At 44.7% G+C, this 25017-nt stretch overlaps 1 long non-coding RNA gene across 1 annotated transcript in view; it reads left to right on the forward strand.

The window, feature by feature from the left end:
• Positions 1–3483, forward strand: part of LOC112544620 (uncharacterized) — a 37450-nt gene extending 33967 nt beyond the window's left edge. The window contains exon 3 of the long non-coding RNA XR_012902585.2: positions 1720–3483. This is a non-coding gene — a long non-coding RNA (uncharacterized LOC112544620). The remainder of the gene's footprint in view (positions 1–1719) is intronic.
• The last annotated feature ends 21534 nt before the right edge of the window (positions 3484–25017 follow it).

The following is a 25017-nucleotide window of genomic DNA, read 5'->3' on the forward strand; positions in this document are numbered from 1 at the left end:
AAGTATTCCATAAGCACAGGAATTTAGAATCTACAGGGAATATTTTTATTTACACCAGATGTTGCAGCTGAACTACAGTGTTAGTAGAGAGTGGCCTATACTCTCCACATCTGAAAATGTAAAAGTTTTTCAAGGTGTGACTTGAGTGTGGAACTTGTAAATGTTCCAACTATCTACTGAACATCCTCCAGCTGGAGTGTGGGATCATCACCTTTTCTGGAAAAAAGATTTTGGTGGATGTTTTACATTTCCTAAATATTTTGACAAAACTAGCTGGCTAAAACAGGGACCCTTCAATGTAACCAGTTATTTTCCCCCAGGAAACATAGCTTTACCATGTGTGCACAGATACAATGAATGAAATCAGTTCTCCTCTCTCCAATGTAGAGAATGGTTTAAAGGAATGGTACTGCAGGAGATCTAGTGATGTCTCCAGTTTTTCAGTGTCTGTGTGCAGTAGGTGCCAAATACTTTAATCTTAGGTGGGAAAATGCAACTTGCCTAAGCTCTACATGTGCTCATTACTTCAGAACATTTTGAAAGGATAGGTGTTCCTCAGTGCACTACATTAGCTACTTGATACATGAACACAGCACAATCTGTGGCACTAGAGCAGGTAACCCTGCATGGGCCCTTCATCTGGAAAAGCTGTTCTAACAACAAGTAGAGGGAAATAGCATGGTGGTAAAAAATTACTATAGCCTGATCTTACTTTCTCCTGTCAGGAACAGTAACTCAACAGATTCTGGTGTAGAGTAATTAGATCTTCTACAGGCTAGAATCACAAACCAGAAGACATTTAGGCAATAAACCTGTAGTTGCTCTTGTTTATCTTTATAAATACACACAAACTCTGGGCCTTTTTTTCCTATACTGAAGAAATGGAGCTTTGTCAAAGGCTTAGTGACTAAACTGACTCTTGACTGATGTTCAATGGAAGTTTCTCAACTACGATTGAGGGGATAAAGATGGTACAATATTCACTGAGGTTGGAATAGGATCAAAAATTTCAGTTGTTGATTAGTTAAGGCTTTTCCAAATTAACCTAAAAGAAACCCCTTTTGGACCCCTTTAGGGACTAAAAAAGTAAAAAGAACAGAATTAGCAAAACAGTTGCTACATCTTTTATCTTGTGCACCAGGCTCATGGGAATTCCAAACAGAGAAGAAATGCAAAGGGTTTAAGAGGACTTACCTTTAGGGTGGTGAAGCACTGGAATGGGTTACCTACGGAAGTAGTGGAGTCTCCATCCCTAGAGGTGTTTAAGTCTCGGCTTGACAAAGCCCTGGCCGGGTTGATTTAGTTGGAATTGGTCCTGCCTAGAGCAGGGGGCTGGACTTGATGACCTTCTGAGGTCTCTTCCAGTTCTATGATTCTATGATTCTATGAGAGAATGCTGAACCGTGGTAATAAATCAGCAGGCAATAATGCAACCTTTGTGAAGACCTTTGCATTAACTGAAGTTGTAGCCATAAAAAGGGACTGTAATTACTGTTGGACTATAGTCCCCATTAAAAAAAATCAAACACTTGAGCTGGTAGAATTGACTTACATCCTATCCCATTATGAAAGTAATTTGCGATATGGTCATCATACTGGGATCCGAGCATTAAGGATCAGCCAATTACTTATAAAAAATATTCTATTTAGCAACAGTTTTGTTGATACTGTATAACATAGTTGCTGCATTTTCCCTTTTCTTGTTCTTTTATTACTAAGATTATACTGAAATGGCAAACTCATGTCTGAAGAGTTCATCTGTTCCTCCTGGCAGTTTCTCCTCTGACATCACCAGCAAAGGTCAAGACTTGGAATGGAGAATGAGCTGCAAGGACAAATGAACACTTCTGAAACTAAAGGTGTTGCTGGTAACTCAAGAACAAACAATGCAGTCTAGTGGTAGGACTACAAGTCTGGGAGCCAGGAACTTGTGAAAACTAAATGCAGTTCCACAACTGGTTCCTTGAGTGGCCTTGGGCAATTTAACCTCTCTGCAAGGCCTAGTTAATAACTCTATAGGGCACTTTGAAGTTAATTGTCAGTTGTGATTATTAAAAAGAGCTAAGGTAAAGTTCAGGTTTCTTCTGTCTTCACTGGACAGTCTTAGGCTGGAAGGAAGGTAGAATTACACACCCAAAATCCTTTCCATAGAACAGTAGTGGCCAAACCTTTCCTGTTGGGTTTACCCTTTACCAGTAATGGAATTTGCCTAGGCCCCCCTCATTACTGCATTACAGCTTGGGCTGTAGATGGAGCTGAGGGCAGAACTCGAGATGGGGGCGGAATTGGGCACAGAAGTGGAACTGGCCTGGGAGCAGAGAGGGAAAGAGAGAGCAGTTGGGCTGGAGGTAGAGTGAAGCTGTGGCTGGGAGCAGAGAGGAGCTGCATGGCACTCCTTCCCCACCCCCCAGGGGACTAACCCCAAACCCCACTGTGCACCACCCCCAGATGTTCCTCCCTGTACATCCCACAGTTTAGGGACCACTGCCATAGAGCTGTCTCCCTCTTCTCCTGCTTCATCATCTGTTGTGAAAATCAGGGAAGCTATCTTTTGTTCTGTTGACACACAGTGCTGTTTTATAGGGATATTTATTTAGTTTTTTAAAGCTGCTGGAGTCACCCATCACATACCTTAAAATACCCAGGATAAAACAACACCTGACTGCTCATCTCAGACTGAGGCACTAATGACAAACCACCGGAAACTACAATGAAGACAATAAACTGAAGCCTGTGTGAAATGCCACTTAATAGGCAGCCTGCTGCATTCGGCACTAGCTTTACTTTCTAACCTGTTGCAAGGCACAGTCCTTTGAAAAGTAGATTATTACAAGGTAGGCCCAGCTTTTCAGCCAGCAGACACCACTGTAGTTCTGGCAGAGTTAAGCGGACTGACTGGGAATCTGGCCCTTTTGATGGCAAGTGAATGAGTAACAGTGGCAAGGACTGGTTGGGAGAAGGAAGCTCACATCTTCTCCAACAGCTCATGTGAAAGAAAGTTTTGCTGGGCCTGACTCCATTGGGCAGGAGGGAGTAATTTCATTTGGGGGAAATGGTGGAGATTCACCTTTTGTACTGATCAGAAATGCCACCAACTTGTTTCAATGGATGTGGTGACTTGATGGGGCTGGTGGAGAAAGGGGTGCAGCCTCCATCAGTCAGAAGAGGTGACACTGGCTGAGGAACATCCAGATAACTCCACTAGGAGTTTCTGGCAGCTTTTTTGGGGCAGCCATGCTTAGGGTGCTGACTGGCCAATATTGCCTCAGTCCCAGGATTGAGCCTGGAGCAGAGGCTGCATGAAGCCTCTCTTGGCTCCATTCTAGCAACCCACCTTATCCAACTTGACCAAGGAATGGGAACCCAGCCTGAGAGAGGCTGCAGGTATAGCTAGTCAACCGTTTGCAGCTTGGAAGGACTTTTTGCTCTCAATGGCCAATTGGCAGAGGTCTCAAGGAGTTTTTTTGCCTTCCTTGCAGCATCTGCAAGCCATGGTAAGTTAGACATATGCTTAATACCTAAGGGTATGTCTACACTACCCCGCTAGTTCGAACTAGCGGGGTAATGTATGCATACCGAACTTGCTAATGAAGCCCGGGATTTGAATTTCCCGGGCTTCATTAGCATAAGCGGGGAGCCGCCATTTTTAAATCCCCGCTGCTTCGAACCCCGTGCAGCGCAGCTACACGGGGCTCGAACTAGGTAGTTCGGACTAGGTTCCTACCGTTACTCCATCGTAATTTGTGGCTGTTTCAAAAGTGCTTAAAAAGATCAAACAAATGAGTCCCAGAGGTAAAAGACCTGGGATTTTTTTTATCAGCCTTGGGCTCATATACATAGGGGCTGTGTCTAGACTGGCAAGTTTTTCCGAAAAACTTGCCAGCTGTCTACACTGGCCGCTTGAATTTCCGCAAGAACACTGACGATCTCATGTAAGATCGTCAGTGTTCTTGCGGAAATACTATGCTGCTCCCATTCGGGCAAAAGCCCTCTTGCGCAAATCATTTGCGCAAGAGGGCCAGTGTAAACAGCACAGTACTGTTTTCCGCAAAAAAGCCCCGATCGCGAAAATGGCGATCGGAGCTTTTTTGCGGAAAACTGCGAATAGATTGGCCACGGACGCTTTTCTGCAAAAAGTGCTTTTGCAGAAAAGCGTCCTGCCAATCTAGATGCAATTTTCCGAAAATGCTTTTAATGGAAAACTTTTCCGTTAGAAGCATTTCCGGAAAATCATGCCAGTGTAGACATAGCCATGGTGTTACCCTTTGGCCCCTGTGTGCTCAGGTCAGATCTTGTGTTCCTCACAGGCTGAGATCACCACCCTTATGCACCTTCTCTTCCCTTCAAAGGTATGTGCCTATTGAGGCAAAGGAGAACCTACCCCAAGGAAGGGAACAGTGGAGAAGTCCTCCAAGCAGACTAGAGGGGCTGCATAGGAAGCAAGCAATCAGGGTCCAGGAAGGCTATATTAAAAGGAGTGGCCGAATAAAGTAAGGGGGAGAGTTAATAGCAGTTGTTGTATTGTGCTGTTACTGGGCACTAGAGGAGAAAGGATTGTATGCCCAGTTGCCTGAGGGAACTGCAGCACAACAAGCGCAAAGTAGGGAGCAGTGACCAGGGGAACGAGAGGCTCCTGGCTGGCTTCTCAGACTGAGAGAAGGACAGTTTGAAAGCAGGGACTGGGGGAATATAGAGAGCTGCTGGATGGCTGCAGGGGCTGGGTGTGGACTGAACTTGGGAGAATCCCAGGAAAATCCTGTCTCCAAGAGGGGGAAGTCCTGGGGAGACAGCCCCATCCTAGGGCTGAGACTCCTTAAAGACAGAGGGGCTAGAGACACTGTCGGAGAACCAATGAAGAGAGAGTGCAGTCACATGCAACCAGTGCTCATGAGAGGTGAGTGCCAACCCTTTCATACCCCACATCCATTTTCAAAAGCTGCAATAGCAGGGAGATCACTGCAATCGCCCTATTAGGTCAATGGGAGTCAACACAGCTAAAGTAGAAATATATTTTAATATGTAACCCTTCTGCCGGGTAGGCCTGGCAGTAACCAGGGCTGGGTTCAATATCTTGGGGTCAATCTCACAAAGAACCGGCTTGAGCCCCCACCCAGTGATCTGGGAAATTCACTCACCCCTGGGTGCCTTTGAGAGGCAATGCTTCCCCACTCGCAAGCACTGAGTCTGAGTGTAGGAAAAGAACATTTAATGAAACAGAGAGAGAATTCATACGGCAGTAGCTTGGGGAAAACACCACAAACAGAGTTCATAACCCAAACATGAGCCAAGCCCCCACCCCAGCCAAGAATCACCCAAAGTCCACAGAATCCGACTCCCCAAAAGTCTCTGTCCCCACACGTCTCTGTGCCACCCAGAGTCCCAAAGTTCACCCGCAGGGTTTCACCTCCCAACCAGAGTAGAAATGGGGGTGGGGGATAGATAGGGGGCACCTTATACGAAACTCCGCCACGCTTCACCAGCTGTCTCATCCCACACCTCTGGACCTCCGCTGGGCACCTGTCGCCGCTTCTCGCCTGCCGCCGCTCCACGCCACGCTGCTGATGGCCGCTCCTCGCCAGGCCACTGCTCCACGCCACGCTGTTGATGGCCGCTCCTCATCCGCTGTCGCTCCACGCCACACCGCTGATGGCTGCTCTTCGCCTGCCGCTGCTCCACGCCAGGCCACTGATTGCCGCCACTTTACTGGCTGCAATAGGTCTGGCTCTCAGCCAAACCAGTGATTTCAGGTCAAGTGATTTCAACTCTCAGCCAAACCAGTGATTTCAGCTCTCAGTGATTTCAACTCTTTAGCCACCAGCTGGGCTGTCAAATGAATCCAGCTTTCACTGGACTAGTAAACAAAAAGACTCCTCAGGGAGTCTGCTTTAGATCTGTCCTTAAACCAAAGGGGGAAAGGTGCAGGCTGGGCCAGTCTTATAGCTCACATCTGGCAGGTGTGAAGCAGGCTGACAAGTCCTTTAACCCTTTCCCCCAGCTCTGTTCACTCAACTCTGGAAGGGGGGAGGCTTGTTCTTCCGAGACCTCTTACCATGATGGTGGTGTGTCTCCTGCAAGTATTGGTGGCATGTTTTACAGTTCCCACATTTAGGGGTAGCATGAGTAGTTACCCCCACAACAGTCCCAAGTTATATACAATTCTCCACATTCCATTCCAACACTGACCCTCCATCAGCCCTGGCTGAATGGGATTTACATAGCCACACCTTGGATTCTCTCCTGAGCTGTATATACATGTCAACAGTTAACAGTTAATTACCTTGTAGAGCTAAACAACTGTAGTGGGCACACCCACCCCTCCTTTTAGCTGGCTGACAGCAAGCAGCAGTTCAGACCCTGCTTACAAATATGATACCATATTGCTGAATGTCTCATTCCTCTGTCAAGTAACTTTGATAGAAATTATGGGAACTCCAGCTTGGCATCCAAAGTCATATCTATCACAATACGCAACGCTGCCCACCAGGTCTAACCCAGAAGTATGACTCAGTGCTGTACAATCCATTATGAAGAGAACTCAGTGTTATGGTGGAACAGTGATAAATCTGATGACCATCTTCTCCACCACCAGAGAGTCTGACTCAGAGCTCACCACAATGTTCCTGTTTGGATTGGATTCTGTGGGTGAGATTGCCCAACATTTGAAAACCAGTTACTGGGCATTTGTCTGACAGGGAGAAGTTTATCTTTTCCAGCTCAGCAGAACGGTCGGCCTTTGGAGGAGATTCATAATCTTATAAACTGGTGAAAATGCCCTCAGTGTACGCTGCCTTTTACAGATCAGAGTTAGTCAGTGTTAGTCTGAATCTGCAAAAGCGACGAGGAGTCCTGTGGCATCTTATAGACCAACAGATTTATTGGAGCATAAGCTTTCATGGGCAAAGACCCACTTCATCAGATGCAGGTAGTGGAAATTCCAGAGGCAGTATAAATATACAAGCATATGAAAAGAGTACCAATCAAGAGTAAGGCTAGAGATAACTAGGTCAATTCATGGAGGATACGGCCCACTTCTAGCACACCTCCACATCAGCTGCTAGAAGTGGGCCTCATCCTCCCTGACTGAATTGACCTAGTTATCTCTAGCCTTACTCTTAATTGGTACTCTTTTCTTATGCCTGTATATTTATACTGCCTCTGGAATTTCCACTACATGCATCTGACGAAGTGGGTCTTTGCCCACAAAAGCTTATGCTCCAATAAATCTGTTAATCTATAAGGTGCCACAGGACTCCTCGCGTCTTTTACAGAGTCTACCATGTAGCAGTTGGTGACAGAGCTGCTGTGCCTAGCTCACAAATGTGACACAAGGCTCCTGAACAAAAAGTAAAACCACAGGAGTGGACAAACAATAATGGTCACCTGCCACCATATCAGCCTGTGAGCTTCTAAGCTCTAGTTAGGACAAATCTTCAAGGGAAACATATGATGCAGCAGCAGGAAGTGGTGTCGGTGCATCAGTAAGTGGAACCTTTCTTTCTGAGTAATGCTCCTTGTCAACTCCCTTTAAAATGAAGCATCTTTCCATTGTCTTTAATGGGAATTTTTCAGTGGTGAAGCAGTCTTTCAGCCTGAAATGAAATGTTGGTCCTGACTTCTTGGTAAAGATTCTACAGTTCTTCTTGTAAAGGTGTTATCCCAGATGTCCCAAGTAATTGTTGCAAAGAAAGACAAACTGTGGCAGTGTTACTGGGGAGACAGAATAGGGCATTATTAGGGAGGGTTTGAAAGAAAAGAGAGGTCCTTTGGAGAAGAAGAGGGAAATGGTTCTAGGCACAGGGAACAGTACAACAGAGAGGCCAAAAATGAGACTACAAAAAAAGAAACTATTGGCTGAATCCAAAGACAATTGACGTCAACACAAGTCTTGCCATTGACTTCAATGGGCTTTGAATCTGTCTCAAAGAGAACAGTAAGATTAGTGGGTTGGGAGCAATGAGTCTGGTGTTCTTCATTTCCTGTTCTAAAATGTGGTGGAGCACTGTTATGTGCTTTTAAACAGCTTCCATCTCCCACTGGGTCAAGCTGCCATTGCACAAGGATACAGGCCATTCAGAGGAGAGGAGATCTATAAACGTGTGTCGGTGCACCTTACAAATAAAGAAGTTCCTCTACTTTTATACACAAAGAATAAGCATGGCCAAATGCATTGCATGGCCAAAGGGCTCTTTCAGGACAGAAATTAATTCTGGGCTCCTACTTCCAAGGTATCTTACAGACAGGAACTGACTAGTTTGTGTTCCCAAATCCAGGATTCACTGGCCAGCATCCTGAAGCAGCTGTTTGAATTATGTGAGGGGAAAATGCAGACAATGTATTTCAAGAAATAAGATAAATTATCTTTCAGTGTTGGGCTTCTGTTTTGAATCTTCAACTTTTTGTATTTCAATGGGAATAAAAAATGAAAGCAGAAACACTGTGAAGACAAACCAGGGCTGGAATTTCCATTTCCCTTACACTTTATAGATGCTGTCATTCCTTATATGCAACTCTTTACAAATAGCTTTGAAATTAATGCTTTCAAACTGAATTTGGTGGCCATTTTCCAAGAATACAAGACCAACAGTCTTCAACATACATTTAGATTTACAGTTCTGCAATAAATGTCACTGGATCGCACAACACACAGCCCCTTTATTGCAGAAGGGTGTTTGCTTCCCCCCTCTCACCCTCTCTTCTGAAAGTGATTCCAAGATTTCCTCTTGATAAAAGCCTCCATAAGGATATGGTTCTTTAGTTTTGCTATGAAAACAAAATTACTAGAACCGAACAAGAGACTAATATTTAGCTGTAAGAATTTTTGCTAAAAGAACTAATTATGCCAAAGCCAGTGCAAAGGGCAAATATATATATATATATATTCATGATGTTTCTTTTTTTTCTTCCAATGTTTTCAGACTGTACTAATGCTTTATGCAATTTACTCTTTACCTGCAGCTTGTGGACCATTTTGATGCCTCACATCTGTTTAGCTGTATTTGATCTTCTATCACACCCTGCACCAGCCAACTACATCTGTTCTTCCATGACCTTTCCCTTCAAAAATATTTGCTTGAAGCCTAGTAGAGTCTATTGTGCTAGGCTGCATTTCGCCCAGAATGCAGCACAGTCCTGGTGAGGAATTAGATGTTCTGAAGGGGGCTTATTATCCATTTGTAACCCCTCCTGTTGGCTAGCCCAGTGTGAGGTTATTCAGCATAGGGGAAGCCATGTGACTTCTTACACCACTGTGGGAGGCTAGGCCAGAGGCTGCTTGGTGTGTTCTGCATTGTGTATTGTGTGTCAGTATGTGTGCACTTCAGACCAGGCCCACTCAGACAACCCACCAGGAACAGGCTTTATTCTGTAGAAGAGGAAAACAGTCCAACAGCCCCTCCTCTGAGCATGCAGCCTGTGTGCTGCTTCTAGCACAGTCCCTGCTGAGACCCTGCTGGGGGCAGAGGGCACATCTTGGCCGGAACCAGGAAGTTCTCCCAACATGCCGCAGTTTGTAGTCCACAACGTGTAGTTCCCAGGGCTGCTGCTGAAGCACACTGGACCTTGGGCTACACATTCAAAGCACTAGGGCACTCCCGTGGGAGGAACACTGTTTCACAAAGCAAAGCAGAGTTTTGCCACTTGTTTCAGTCCAACAAATAAAACAGTGATGCTGAAGAGAATTAGCAGCAGATGTGTGCAATGTTATGTTGCATGAGAGAAGAAACACAACTGTCATTCCACCTCCAGTTTTTAGCAAACTCACCTTGTCAAGCATCCATGGCTTGAAGGTGACAATCAGAGCAGCTGCTTGAAGAGGGACCCTTTGGCTCTAGCTTTACTATGTCTTTAAGGGTTAAGTCCTACGCTATGAGTACATAGAATTTTGCCTCGCCCTTTCTTCAACAGCTGGCTTCAGAGCATAGATTCATAGACTCTATAAGTCCTGGAGGGACCAGCTAGTCTGCCCGCCTACATAACATGGGTCATAGAACTTCTGTGCATTAATCTCTGATGCAACACAAGAATATCTTTTAGAAAAATATCCAGTCTTGTTATAATAATTGCCATGGGGGCTGCAGGGGATGCTGCGTGGAGGAGCAGATCCCTTGAGCTCCCGGCTAGCTGATGCATCTCCCCAACCAATATTCTCCAGCACTAACAATTGGCTTAGTTTGGTTTCTAGTACTGGATGCTTTTTCACTGTGATCTATTAGGCTTGGTAATAAGTTGTTATATGTATATATTATATGCTTTTGTCTTCACTTCCCTGCTCTGAAACCATCTTCTCTCTGTTCCCTGGAAGTCTGGGAAGTGGCAAACATCTGGCAAGTAATCCAAATTCTGTGAAATAAGTGTCTGAAGCATTGCATCCATAGATTTCTCTCCTTCTATATACATTGGGATGTAATAAAGCAAATTACCCAAAAATTCCACTCCAGGTTTATAAGACTGCATATTCAAAAATAATTTTTAAAACAGCCAAATGGTCCTGAATCTTATTTTTATTTATTGGAATGTAAAGGGTCTCAACACTCATACTAAAGGAAAAAAGTGTACTCATTATTAAAGAAAGCAATGGCAAGCACAGTACTTTTGCAGGAGATGCATATGGCCATAGATGAGGTTGCTAAACTAGAACATGACTGAACACAAAAAGTAATGTTTTGTTGCTTCTCACCCAGCTCCAGAGGGTAACCATTTTCTTGCATAAAGCACAGATAGTAACAGTCTCTAAGTCAATTTCAGATGATCAGGAGAGCTTTTTTATCCTTAAAGTCACCATAAATGGATCTGAACTAATCACTATTAATACGCACAGGCCTAATATTGATGATCCTGAAAACTTTCAAGGGATTTTTTCCCCTAAATTATATCCCTACTCTGAATGCTTGGGAATTTAAAGAGGTGTTTAATGCTTTGGTGGACACAATTTGGTGGACACATCTTGGCTTCAGGAACATAAGCCAAATAAAAGTAGAATGGCTCTGAAGTTGCACTTTAAGAGCCGGGACTAAATATGACCTACCAGCTTATCTGTCCAAAGGATAGGACTGTTCATATGGTGTCTGGTGCACGGCTCCTATCCCCATATAGATTCTTTTGATCTCAATCACTTGGTTGATTCTTTAGCTGACCTTGTATTAATACAAGTACATTCTTGTATTTAAGTCCCTTTAAGTCTTCAAACAGCAACAGGGGTGAGAAACAGCCAACGAGATGGAGATTTATTTCTTCCCTTTTATTAGATCCACCACTTTAACATTTTTACTCTAACAGAAATTGGCCTGTTCCTGAAGACAAACAAACTGTCAACACTTTAGCAGGCTATTATGGGAGGCATTCAAGGCATTTGAGGAGTAGAACTATACATTTTGTAGCTGCCAAATTGGGGGGGGGGGGGCAGGGAGGGATATGTGGATACAATAGGATTGCTCTTTAGAAAAAAAAACAGCTTTAGGCTTGTCATATGCCAAGCCTCTTCTCTATAATATGCTGAAATCCTTGATTAAACCTCAACCTAATAAGCTGCACTCATTTTTTATTCAGGCAGAGCTTTTGAGAAGCAGGTGGGAAGACAGAAATTTGCTGTCACACTGCTTAAAGACAGGAGATTTCTGCGTGTAGAATCATGGCCATCCAGGAAAAATATGGCGAACTACTACATTAGCTAAGGATACTAATAAAGAGCTCCAAAAAGATCTGTACAAATTGCACACAAAACCATCCATAAATACTTTGGATCAATTACTACAGCCCAGCACTGAAACCTTCACATTTCCCGAACAGTGGTAGAATTACCTGAGGCAACTAAGAATATGAAAGTAGGGGAAGACCCCCGGCCAAACGGTTTCCCTGCGGAATTCTATACATACTTCCTTGAACTCCTCTTTGTCAAGATGCTTAAAATGTGTAACGACTCACTCCTAGAGGGCATCATTCCCCAAATTCTGAGGGAAGCCCTAATATAAATTTTTCCTAAGTCGGTAGAGGATGCCACACTATGTTCCAATTAATAGTGATGTCATAATAGTGGCAAAAGTTCTGGCAATGAGACTAGAGAAGGTTTTAGATTCTATTGAACACCCAAATCAAGTTGGGTTTGTCAGAGGCCATTATGGCCCTAATAATCTTTGACAACTTATTGCTGTTAAAATAGTAAAATATGGTGACTCCAAATGACAAGGCATATTAGCCGGAGGTGCAGAAAAGATATCTGATAAAATGGACTGGAGGTGTATGTTTTATACTCTAGAAAAATATGCATTTGGACCTATATTTTGTTCCTGGATCCGACTATTCTATTACCACCCTGTGACGTTCCCAAGTGTATAATCTGAACAGCTGCGTTGCCTCAATTCTCCAGCTTGGGGTGTCATTTGTCTGCATACACACAGCCTCCAGCATGTAAATCACTCCTTTCTATATTGCATGAGTGCTGTAGCCAGCCACTCCGCAATTACACTGCAGGGCAACAGCACCAAACTCCCAGACCCAGACTTTCCCCCAGAAATGTTCATCTCATACTACCTAACTGCTCGGGGACTATACAATCTCATATAAAGTCCATTATTTCATTAATAAAAATGATATCCACAAATCTTGTTATCCCAAATGAAGTTTCCCAAATACTTCAGTGCAAGCACAATGATTTACATAAAAAAATAACATACATTTATTAATTACAGAAAGATTTTAAATGATTACAAGTTTATTTCACATACGCAATCCGGTCAACCCAAGTCACAGCGTTCTTATCCACAATTTTCAAGGCACAAAGACTTCCAGGAAGTTGAGTCCTTTTGCAGTCCTCACTAAAGTGTGTCATAGTTTGTGGCTGCCCACATTGACATAGTGGACTGTCTCTCAAGCACTCCCCAAATTCTGCTGCAACACAAATTCTAGTACAAAACCAATTCAGAAAGTTCCATTGACAATAAATCAAACCAGGCTGAGTGGGCTCCAAGAGGAGATAATTATTTGTCACTATCTCTGTGGACCATGAAGCTTGTCACACATCCTCTACTGTAAATCCCTCACCCAGTAAACTTATCCATAGCAGGCACTGTGAGGGCAGAGAACCATGTGATGGATTAAACAAGTCTTTTGTTAATGGTAGACGTGATATCAAACAAGTTCATCACAAACTTTGCTTCACTTTTCTCTCTGCGAATGCTGGTGGAAGAATATTGCAGAGAGCTGGTAACTGTGGCAGCGGAGTAAATGTAAGTGTGTCTGAAATAATACACATGCTGGAATTAAGCTGTACTCCAAGCATCCTAGTGTGAGATGACAAGCCCCATACTGGAGTGCAGTTCTCTGCTGCAGCCAAGCCTGAATTGTACAATGTTTGGGTATTTTGCCCCTACCAGCTGGGAAAGACTCACTGCTCTGTCTTCAGCAGGGAGCTGCTGCTGTAGCCAAAGGAGAAGTGCCCTTCTCCCAGCCAGATAGCTCCACATGTGGAGTCCTGAACCTCTGGCTGGGCAGGGCTGATTAAGCAGCTGTGGGGGGCATGTTGCCACACAGCTTAGAGAGAACCTTGATTGGCACCCATTGTCGGTCCGGTCATTTTTCCATATAGGTTGTACATTTTGGCCTTCATCACTTTCTTTTATAAGGTGATGACAGTATGTGAGAGTCCTATCCAATGTGAACCCTTAATAGACTTGGTGTGAATCATGCTTTATTCTCTGACCACTGAGAACTATATTTAGCTTTCTATCTGTTTCTGCATGATGTTCGAAGATATTCGACATAGTTTTACTTCCACTGATAACAATCGGCCCTAGCTGCCACATCTGCATTCATAATGCTTTCAGGTATGTCAAAGGAATAAAAGTAGTAAAGCATAAAAGTCAGAATTGGTTACAAAGAAATAAAAGGTAAGAACACAACACCTACATTAACCAGCAAAAGTGAATTCAAAGCAAAAGGTCTCTCTCACCACATGTTCTAGCAGTCCTGGTCAGAGTGATTGCACAATTTGGCCTGGAACTCCTGGTGGGCTAGGGAGGTGTCTGTCCATTATTGGCCCTAAGCCCCGCCCCTCCCCACCATCAGCCCACCTTCTCCCCCCATGGCACCCCATCCCCTGAGCATGCAGATTTGGGAATAACCAAGGGGGTCCGGTGCCATATGGAACCAGGTGGAGGGACCACTTCCACCACAATGCCCTTTATCTTCATGGACGGAATACTAAGCCTTAAACAAACAAAAAAAAACCACAACAGGAGTTTTAGTGCAACCTCTTACACTGACTGCTGTTTATACAGAGTCTTTCATGACTCTTATTGTGAACGATGAGTTCATATCTTTTGGGTAACTCTCATTTACCTGTTTAACAGAACTTAAGTCTATTATAACAGAGTAGTATCTCATTGACTTTATCACCCCCCTTTCAGAAGGAACATGTCAAATTAAGTACTTGTATAATTCACCCTAATGCAGTGTGGCTGACTGTCATCCTTTTACTTTCAGCCGTAGTTCATCAGTTGGAATCTAGCCCAGCTCAGCAAGCATCAAAAGTTATTGCCATCAAAAGGATGTTTTGTGACCCATATAAGAGACAAGTTTGGTCGATTCTAGCTCCCATATCACAAATTCAGCCTCAGGCTTTGCACTAGAATGTAAAGTTTTTAGGTCAGGGATTGTCTCCTACTTTGTGTTTGTACTGCACCTCACAAATGGAGCCCCGAGCTCAAGTGGGTCTTCTAGCATTAGCTCCTGCTGCAGAGCCAAGATTGTCTTACTTGCTCCATTTAAAGAGTGGACAACATTGTCACACACACATTAGAATTGAAGAAGGTACAGAAGGAGCTCAAAAGCATTAAAAATAGACCAAAAACAAATGTGGGGCTTTTACAAAATTTCATTTTGGAGAATAGGGTGAGGTCTGCATTAAGATTTTTTGAATTGTGGAGATTGCCATACTGGGTTGGGGGAAGAAAGGGAAGGAAAGTAACTGGGGAATAAAGAGATAAAGAGAGAAGAAGGAAGAGAACTTCTCTCAAAAAAGGAAGATAACAGGCAAGGAGAGAAAGAATATGGCAGGGTAGAAAATGGTTACAGAAGAGGAAAGGATGGGAAGCAGAGGTGCAAGTAAATGAGTTGGAAAACAAAATGAAATTCCACAAATACAAATGTTAGGTGCTATGCTTATGGAAGAAAACCCGAATGGAGAAGAACTGGCTTGTCAGTAGCACTTCTGAGAAGGATCTGAAGGCTGCAGTGGGTCACAACCTCAACATGAGTCAGCAACGCAAAGCTGTTGCAAAAAGAACAACTGCAGGTTGTGGCTGTATTAACAAAGGCATAGCATGTATACCACAGGAGATTATATTACCTTCCCTTCTGTGCTTATTAGGTCTCAGCTGGTGTACGCTGTTAGTCACCACTGTACAAAAAGGAAGTTGAGAAAGTGGAAAGGATCCAGAGTCACACAGCAAAAATGATTAGTGAGGTGGAATGCAAGCCATATGAGCAAAGTTTGAAGGAACTGTATGGCTACGTCTAGACTGGCATGATTTTCCACAAATGCTTTTAACGGAAAAGTTTTCCGTTAAAAGCATTTTCGGAACAGAGCGTCTAGATTGGCACGGACGCTTTTCCACAAAAGCACTTTTTGCAGAAAAGCATCTGTGGCCAATCTAGACGTGCTTTTCCGCAAAAAAGCCCCGATCGCCATTTGCGCAATCGGGGCTTTTTTGCGGAAAACAAATCTGAGCAGTCTACACTGGCCCTTTTGCACAAAAGTTTTGCGCAAAAGGGACTTTTACCCGGATGGGAGCAGCATAGTATTTCCGCAAAAAGCACTGATTTCTTACAGTAGGAAGTCAGTGCTTTTGCAGAAATTCAAGCGGCCAGTGTAGACAGCTGGCAAGTTTTTCCGGAAAAGCGGCTGATTTTCTGGAAAAACTGGCCTGTCTAGACACAGCTTATGTGTTTAATTTGGAGAAGTTGAAATAAGAGGGGACAGGATAGCTGTCTTCAGATATCTAAAAGGTTGTCATAAGAAAGACTAAGTAAAATTGTTGTCTCTTGCCACAAGAGGCAATGGGTTCAGATTACTTCACAACAGATTTAAATTTGATCTCTAGGAACATGCGCTGGCTTCCAACTTTCCCCAAGGGAGTTCAACTCCCACTCAGCTCCTAGCCCCACCTCCTCTTCACCCCTTCCTCCATGCTGTCACTCCCACCCAACCTCTTCCCATCCCTGTACCAACCCACCTCTTCTCACCCAGTTCTGCCCTTCCCCCCGAGCACATCCTCTCCCCATTCTTCCTCCTCCCCCCAAGCACCTCTTGGACACCACAGATAGGCAGGGAAGGTAGGGAGTTGCTGGTGGGCTGGAGTGGATGAAGGGAGGGGAGTGGAGCTACCAGTGGGTGCTAAGCGCCCACAAATTTCTTTTCCTTGGGTGCTCCAACTCTGGAGCACTCATGTTGTCTGTGCCTATGTCTCAGAACAGCAGCACAGTGGAACAGACTGCCTGGGGAGGTCATGGAATCTCTTTCACTGGAAGTTTTCAGAAAGAGGCTGGGCAGCCCTCTGTTGTGGAAGGTTTGGACACAATAAATCCTGCATATTGGGGGTAGATTAGACTAGCTGACTCTTGTAGTCCCTTCTAGCCCTATAGTTCTATGATTCTGAGTGAAGTTGAGTGATCAAACTAGGGAGATAGCTAGTTGGGAAGTTCTGGGAGCAGGGATGCCACAAACCAAGGGCTTCTAGGAGCTCAGTTTTTCCCATAGCATGATTAATTAGCAGCAGCATGGCGGGAGGAGCAGACCACAAGGCTTCCAGAAGTGTTTCCCCCATTCCTTAAGAGAGTGCAGGCTGTCTCACCCCAACCCGCACGCCAAGAATGCTCTTTCCTCTTCAGAAACTACAGGGTGCTCTCAGCTGATTCATGTTGGAAACATGCCTTTTTCTTGAGAAAGTAGAATTGAGTCTGCTCCTGAACTTCTTTCTTCTGTGTGTGTGGAATGTCTCTGATGCTCCAGTACAACCAGAAAGGATGCTGCTGTTTCTCATAGGCTACGTCTAGACTGCAAGCCTCTTTCGAAAGAGGCTTTTTCGAAAGTATCTTTCGAAAAAGCCTCTTTCGAAAAAGAGCTTCTAGACTGCAACCAGTACTTTCGAAAAAGCAAGCTGCTTTTTCGAAAGAAAGCACCCGGGCAGTCTGCATGCTCTCTTTCGAAAATGCCCTGTTTGCAGTCAAGAACGCCTTTTTTCAAAAAAGCACTTTCGAAAAAAGGCGTTCTTCCTCGTGAAATTAGGTTTACTGCCGTCAAAAGAAAAGCCGCGTTCTTTCGATTTAATTTCGAAAGAACGCGGCTGTAGTCTAAATGCAAGTGAAGTTTTTTCGGAAAAAGGCTACTTTTTTCGAAAAAACCATTGAGTCTGGACACAGCCATAGGGTGTTGTGCTGCTTTCTGGAAAAGGTACCTAGCAATAATGATAATAATAATGCATGTGAGGCTTATTCAGAGTGTCAGCCATTGGGAAAAGATATTGGTGTTTACACATTGTTGCAACATTTCCCCTTTTGACAATCAGGGGAATTAGGACAGTGAATTCTACTCAGTTTTCTCAGTTTAATGGATTTTTAAGCCGTACACGTTCATAAACACATGACATTTTTATTAAAAAACTAGAAAGACAAAATCAACTTGACACACATTAAATGGAGTATGAAATCTGGCTGACAGATATCAAAAGGTAATTGTAAATACAGGGAATCAACATCAAATGGATATGTTTTCAGTGGAGTCTGCAAGTGATTGGTTCTTGGCTCTGTGCTATTTAACATTTTTATTAGTAACTTGGAAGAAAACCATAAAATCATCACGGAGAAAGATTGCAGATGACACAAAAATTGGGAGAATGGTAAATAATAAAGAGGATAGATCATTGACTCAGACTTATAGGGATCAGCTGGCTAGCTGAACACTAGCAAACATTATGTGTTTTAATACAGGTTGAATCTCTCTAGTTCAGAATCCTCTGGACCTGACTGGTGCCAAACCAGAGAATTTGCTGAACCATGGGAGGTCAGTATTCTACTGCACTCTTAGAAGACACTTAGGGTATGTCTAGACTATATCCTTTTGTCGGCAGAGGGATGCAGATTAGGCAGGTCAACATTGCAAATGAGGCAGGGATTTAAATATCCTGAGCCTAATTTGCATACAAATGGTTGCCGCGTTTTACTGACTCAGCACTTTGTCGGCAAAAAGCAGCAGTCTAAAGGGGGATCTGTTGAGAAAGAAAGCCTTTTTCAACAGATCCCTTGTGCCTCCTGCAAGTTTTCCCAGGAGCAGCTGGCTGTGCCTCACAGCCAGGCATGGGACAGTGTGCTGTTCTGCGTGCTGCACCCTTGCAGAGGTGCGGGCTCTAGCCTGAGTCCCTGGGACCCTGGCTGGTTCCAGCCGGCATCCATCCTTCCCCCTGGTCCTGCCAGATGTGCGTGAGCAGCATGGTCCCAGGCGTGCCCTGGAGCTGCCTGCCACAGCCACATGCCGCTCGGTCACCAGGCTGCATGTGCTGCTTACTGCCTAAGGCTACACAACGTGCAGCTCACATGGCCTGAGTGACATGCTCTCCCCCGCCCCACTCCGGATGCCTGGCTTCCCCTCTCCCCCCCCCTGCCCTTGTGAGTGCAAAGTGCAACACTCACCGGTGGATCCTTCCCCAGCCTCCGAGGATGCACGGGAGACATCGGGGCTGCCGGAGGGGGCCTGCAGGGTGGCAGTGCTGGCCTCATCCTCCGACCCACTGCTGGTGTCTCCTTCCCCCACCTCCGTGGTCCTGGTGATGGGGAGCGCATGCTGCTGTCCACGGGGACGTCCGGTGCTTGCAGTGCTGGCTGGCCCAAGATGGCATGGAGCCGTCAATAGTGGGAGCAGGTGTTGGCTCCTGCCCCCTGGCCCGGACGTAGCCCAGGCGCAGCTCTTTTACCTTAGCCCAGACTTGCTCCAGGGTCCAGGCTGGATGGCCCTGCTGGGAGAGCACCTGGACCATGCGGGCAAAAATGTCTGCATTCCGGTGCCGGGAGTGGGTGTCGTGGAGGGCTTCCTCCTCCGGCCACAGGTCCATGAGGGCTTCCAGCTCCCCCAACAACCAGGATGGGGCTCGTCTTTTTTTGGCCCTTGGGGCCTTCTGTGCTGGGGGTGCGGGTGCCTGATCCCCTCCTGGAGCTGCCATCATGGTCTGGGGTGGCTGTTGAGGACAGCAGGGGCCACGTGGCAGACCTCTGGCCAGAGGTCCGAGAAGGGCTCCTGCCTCGTGACCTTAGCAGACTGTGTCTGCTTTAAGGGGCCTCGGGTTATCAGGAAGACCAGGAGCTGATTGCGGCTACGGAGTCTCCAAGCGGCCACTAGGGCTTTTTTCCGTTTAGCCTGCTTTTGCGCAAAACGTCTTAGCTGCCTGTCTACACTGGCCCTCTTTTTCCTAAATGTCAAAGTATTTGCGCAAGAAGCACTGATTTCGGACAGTAGAACGTCAGTGCTCTTGTGCAAAATCAAGCGGCCAGTGTAGACAGCTGGCAAGTTTTTGCGCAAAATCTTGCCAGTCTAGACGCACCCAAAGAGTTCAATCCATTTTGTCTAGCAAGGTTAAAGGGTGACTTGATTACTGTCTCTAAGAACCTATACAGGGAACAAAATGCTTAATAATGGGCTCTTCAGTCTAGTAGAGAAAGGTATAACATGATCCAATGTTGAGAAGCTGAAACTGGACGAATTTGGAGTGAAAAAAATGGAGACATGAAAGCGATTAACACTTGGAATAACTTGCCATGTGTCTTGGTGAATTCTCCATGGATGGCGATTTTTAAATGAAGAGTTGATGTTTTTCCCAAAGCTCTCCTCTAGGAATTATTTGGGGGAAGTTCTATCACCTGTGCTATACAGGTTGGAGTAGATGAGCCCAGTGGTTTTGTCTGGCTTTGGAATCTACGAAGCAATAAACTAAGCCAGACTGTAGATTGGGAAGCACCATCATCCACATTCTGCACAAAGAATTTCAACAACTTACCCTAGACTACACAAAACATTTAGAACAGAGGCAGAAACTAAACTGGTGCCTTAAGCTCAGGCCCAGGCTAAAGATCTCAGATGTCTGATGGTATGTGTGTTTAGAAAAGTGAGGTATATTGAAAAAAAAAGATCCATAAAACCTATTTCTGGGAACTGTGACCCTAATTCAGAAATGTACTTCAGCAAGTTTGAGCATTTTAGTACAGGAAACCCCCAACATGTGACTGCCCGAGTTCCAATCCCCCGCACTTACAACCATTTTTGTAAGTGCAAAAGGGGCCGAAAATCCCCAACATATGTCCTCAGCCCGCATTTATGATGGTGCATGGCGCCTATCATAAATGAGGGTTCGATTTACGACGTCCCTGACTTGAGATGCTTCTCCAGGAACCAATCGCATTGCAAGTAGGGGGCCGCCTGTAGTTCTATTGATTTCACAGGCTCAATATTAGAAACTTGCTTAAGTATATTCTTGCACTAGGGCCTATAAAGTGACACCCAAGAGTGTTATACATTAGGATAGCAGGAATAAATGTATTTTACTACATATCACCAATACTGTCTCTCTGTTTCATTACACTCTCCCTTCTGTCAGTATCCATCTGTTGTCTCTTGTTTTATACTTACATTTTAGGGGTAGGGACTGTCTTTTTAAACCGTGCCTAGGTTGTAGTCCATGACTAGGGCTCCCAGGGGCTACAGACACACAAACAAAAAATAATAATTTTCTCATTGGCTGCGTCTAGACTGGCAAGTTTTTGCGCAAAAGCAGTTGCTTCTGCGCAAAAACTTGCCAGCTGTTTACACTGGCTGCTTGATTTTGCGCAAAAGCACTGACTGTCCGAAATCAGTGCTTCTTGCGCAAATGCTTTGACGTTCCCGTTTGGGCAAAAGCCCTTTTCCAGAAATGTTTTCACGCAAGAGGGTCAGTGTAGACAGCTAAAAACTGTTTTGCGCAAAAAAGCCCCGATGGCGAAAATGGCGATCGGGGCTTTCTTGTGCAAAACCGCGTCTAGATTGGCACGGATGCTTTTCTGCAAAAAGTGCTTTTGCAGAAAAGCGTCCGTGCCAATCTAGACCCTCTTTTTCGCAAATGCTTGTAACGGAAAAACTTTTCCATTAAAAGCATTTGCGGAAAATCATGCCAGTCTAGACGTAGCCATTCTGTTTTTACCTGGTGGCATGCCAGCAGCTAGAGGGAACTGTAGAGAATGTCAGAAAAGAATCACAGTTGTGCAGGTGCAAAGACCATATTTTTTAAAAGACCAGACTAACTTTATTCCAAAGTAATGCTGTAAACACGTCTCTGCTTAGCTAATTGAAGTAAACTGTTCTGAAAGGCACAGAAATTTATTAGTCATAAAATCATTTGGTGGTCTTGGGGCCCCAGCCTGCCTTTGATTTTTAAGAACACTCGGTGGAGCTCTATGCACAGAAGCATGACAGAATATGGTGTATTGAGATTAACACCTTCTTGCCAGATTGAGATCAAACTACACAAGATGGAAAGGGAATTCCATCTCTAGAGGAAGAAACAAAGCTGGAGAACAGGGGCGGATATAGGGCAGGGCGAACGGGGCGGCCGCCCCGGGTCCCGCGCTTAAAAAAGCCCCCGCGCATGCACCGTGGTGCCACCGCGCATGTGCGTGGCATCACGGCGCATACGCCATGGCAAAGGGGGGGCCCCGCAGAGTTATGCTGCCCGGGACCCCACAAAACACTCATCTGCCCCTGCTAGAGAGTTATGACTACTTACCTCTTTATTCTGTAACGATCATACCCTGCTTTCCTGCTGGCTGAGTAGAAGAAGGATGAGAAGACATGGAGGACTATAGATAAGATTTTGTTTTCTCTTTCAGTGAACAATACTTGACATTCTTTTTTTATCTTAAGCCAAACAAATTGGAGCTGTGATCTTCCCAAACCAATGTCAGTGGAGCTGTCATTTACCTCCATGAGCTCTTTCAAAAATAAGGCCCTGGTGGCATAAATTAATGTCGTAATTGACATTCTCAAATCTGAACTGGAAACTAACTCCAACTACCCCTTTTGAATATTGTCCACTTGAGTTCTGCCCTCTTTCATCTCGCTAAGGATGAATCATTTCTCTGTATTTTTCCCTGCTGCAATTTTCCTAGTATAATTTAGATCACGATAATTTAGATCATCATCATTATTAATGAGTTACGGGGATGCTGAGATGGTCTTCTGCCTCTTCCAAACAAACAAGATACAGGTAAACACCATCCTGGGTTGAGGTCAGCTCAGTAATAAAGAAAATTATCTTTTCTGAATGCTCCATTAATCCAGTGTGATGTATAGATCAAGAAGAGACTTCAAACTACAGACTGTAGTGACCCAGACTTGGCTCTACCAGTATTTAAGTAAAGCTTTTCACCCAACACATAGTAGCCCTAAATATTTCATTGGTAAGATTTCTGCTTTTACACTATTTTATTGTTCTTTTCAGAGAAACTACAGAACTGTTGGCAGCATAAACTGCCTGCATTTGAATAACACATATAAAGTCCAGGCAATAACAACTACAGGATGTACCAACAGTGTTAACCACAGTATGATAGCTGGATCACATCCAGGTGCCCTCAAGTTAGGTGTTGATCCTACAAGGGATTGAATGCTCCCACCTGTCTTCAATGGCAGCTGAAGGTATTCAGCAGCTCAAGAGTCTTATAACTGCATCTTCCAGGATCCAGCTATTGTTTTGCTTATTCACTCTGTGCTCAAGGGATATTTTCCTCATACTTTAGTTTTCTAAACAGACCTGAGCCATAACACATAATGTTTCAAGTCCTAACTCAGTGCAATACCCAAACAATGTCATAACATGGTATATCATTAATATAACTGAGCCAGGACCACTTAATTCCCTGCTGGGAATTGCTCAGAATGCAATAAAATATGTTTTTTTTTCTAATGAAATTGGGGCCCAATCCACATTATGTGAATTTTCTCATTGAGGTCAATAGAGCTGGTCACGTGAGCAAGAATAGTGTTTGGATCTTTGCTTAAATCTTGTGACACAAGTAAGTAAGTGCCCTCCAAAATACTTTGTCTTCACTTGCCCTGGATTTATGGATGGCTCAGATTTATGGACTCCTTGGTGGCCTTTGTTTTTCATATCTAGAAGTCTGAATAGAAGGTGTTTAAAGACTGTCCCTATTGCCAGCTGTTTTCAGCTGTCAATCTTTTGCCTCCACCACCTTGCTGGCAGTCTCTTTCCCATCTTTATCACTGTTGGCATAGGATCATGTTGTATGGGGTATGGTTTGAAAAGTGGCTTGCAAAGAAGTTTTTTTAAAGAGGTGACCATGACCTCCATTTTTCTTTATGATGTATAAAAAAGTGTACTTGCCTCTTTGATTTTAAAGCAGGGTGGGAGTAGGGGACACGGTTGCTTATTTTTCACCTTAGGGCTTGTCTACACTGACATAGCTGAAGTGGTGCAACCCCGAACTGTGGATGCAGTTATACAGGCACGCTCGTTCCCATAGTGACATAAGCACTTCTACATTGGTATAGCTGTGTCCATGCTATGGGGCTGCATTACTTTAAGAGTTCATAAGCCCATACAGTTGTAGCATCACAAACATTGTGTAGACCAACCTTCATTAATACACTGAATGTCAGTTTTGCTGTATTTTTTCCATGGTAGCTTCAAAAGATCTTTTGTAAATTTTCACATCTTACTTGAAAGACCCAAGCTGTTGAAACTTAGCCATCTTTTCTTCAGCGTTAACTGTCATTGTTATTCGATAGGTGCTGTTAGCAAAATCAAACGATGCCCAAAATATTTGAAACAATCTTGACTGCATACCCTCACCATTTGCAATTGCTCAGGCCTGCTCTACACCACAGAATTAGGTTGACACAAGGCAGCTTACATTGACCATCAACACTAAAATGTCGCTTCTATGGATGTAATTCACCCACTTCGCCGACTTAATCACTCTACCTCCATGAGAGGCGTAGAGTTCAGGGTCACGTAGTTAGATCAATGCAGTGTCAGTGCAGACACTGCGTTACTTACACTGACTTTACTGGTCTCTAGGAGGTGTTCCAAAAAGCCAAAATTGATCCTTCAAAAGTGCTTTTCCTTTTAAGTTTTATTCAGTTGCTATTAGACTTACCCAGCATTGACGATGGGGAGTGCAGGAGTCAAACCAGGAGGTTGGAAAGAGGAGGGGCTCTGGAGAGGGGGTAGGGTTGATTGCTGGCTTCTCCACAGGGCCAGCCTGGGGTACGCACCTTAGGGTGTGGGGGTGGCCATGTGGAATGCGCTCTGGCTTCTCCACAGAGCTGCACGAGGGCAGCAGAAGCCACACAAGGTGGCCTGGGTTGGGCAAGGCATGCAGGCTGGCCTAGGGTTGTTTTCCCGGTCAGCCAAGGTCAGCGGGAGCCTTGTGGCAGCCAGTATCTGCTCCCTGGGGCAGGCTGAGGTGGCGAGGGTCACGCTTCTGGCCAGTGACTGCTTGCTTGGATGCTTGCTGCCCCCCTGAGGCAATTCATGAGTGTAACTGTTTCCCATGCTTGCTGCCCCTCTATGGTCATGTGTGAGCATAACTATCCCTGCTGTCATACATTTGATACAAAACAATCGCATTCCACCCACATCCCAATTGTCCTGGTACAACCAAATACTGACCTGGGTTTAAGTTAGGAGAAGAGGAAGCTGCATACCAAATTTTGTGGTCCAAGCTCTTACCGTTTAGGAGGAGTTCTTGAACAAACGGACTCACGGACAGACAGGCAGACACACGTTTCTAAAATATACAGTAAGGTAAATGTGCCTGTTTGCCCCAGTGCATGTTCCTCCATGCCTGTCTTTTTTGGCAAAATAGGTCATTTGTTTCATTTGCTCTTGCCAACTGACTATGTGGCAATAGAAAGGATCTGGAGAGGCTGTGGTCCACACTGCCATTTATACACTGTTCAGAGCACAAGGGGAACTCTACATGCGT

This window comes from Pelodiscus sinensis, chromosome 3 (assembly GCF_052426305.1).
Source record: "Pelodiscus sinensis isolate ZL-2025 chromosome 3, ASM5242630v1, whole genome shotgun sequence".
NCBI lineage: Eukaryota > Metazoa > Chordata > Testudines > Trionychidae > Pelodiscus > Pelodiscus sinensis.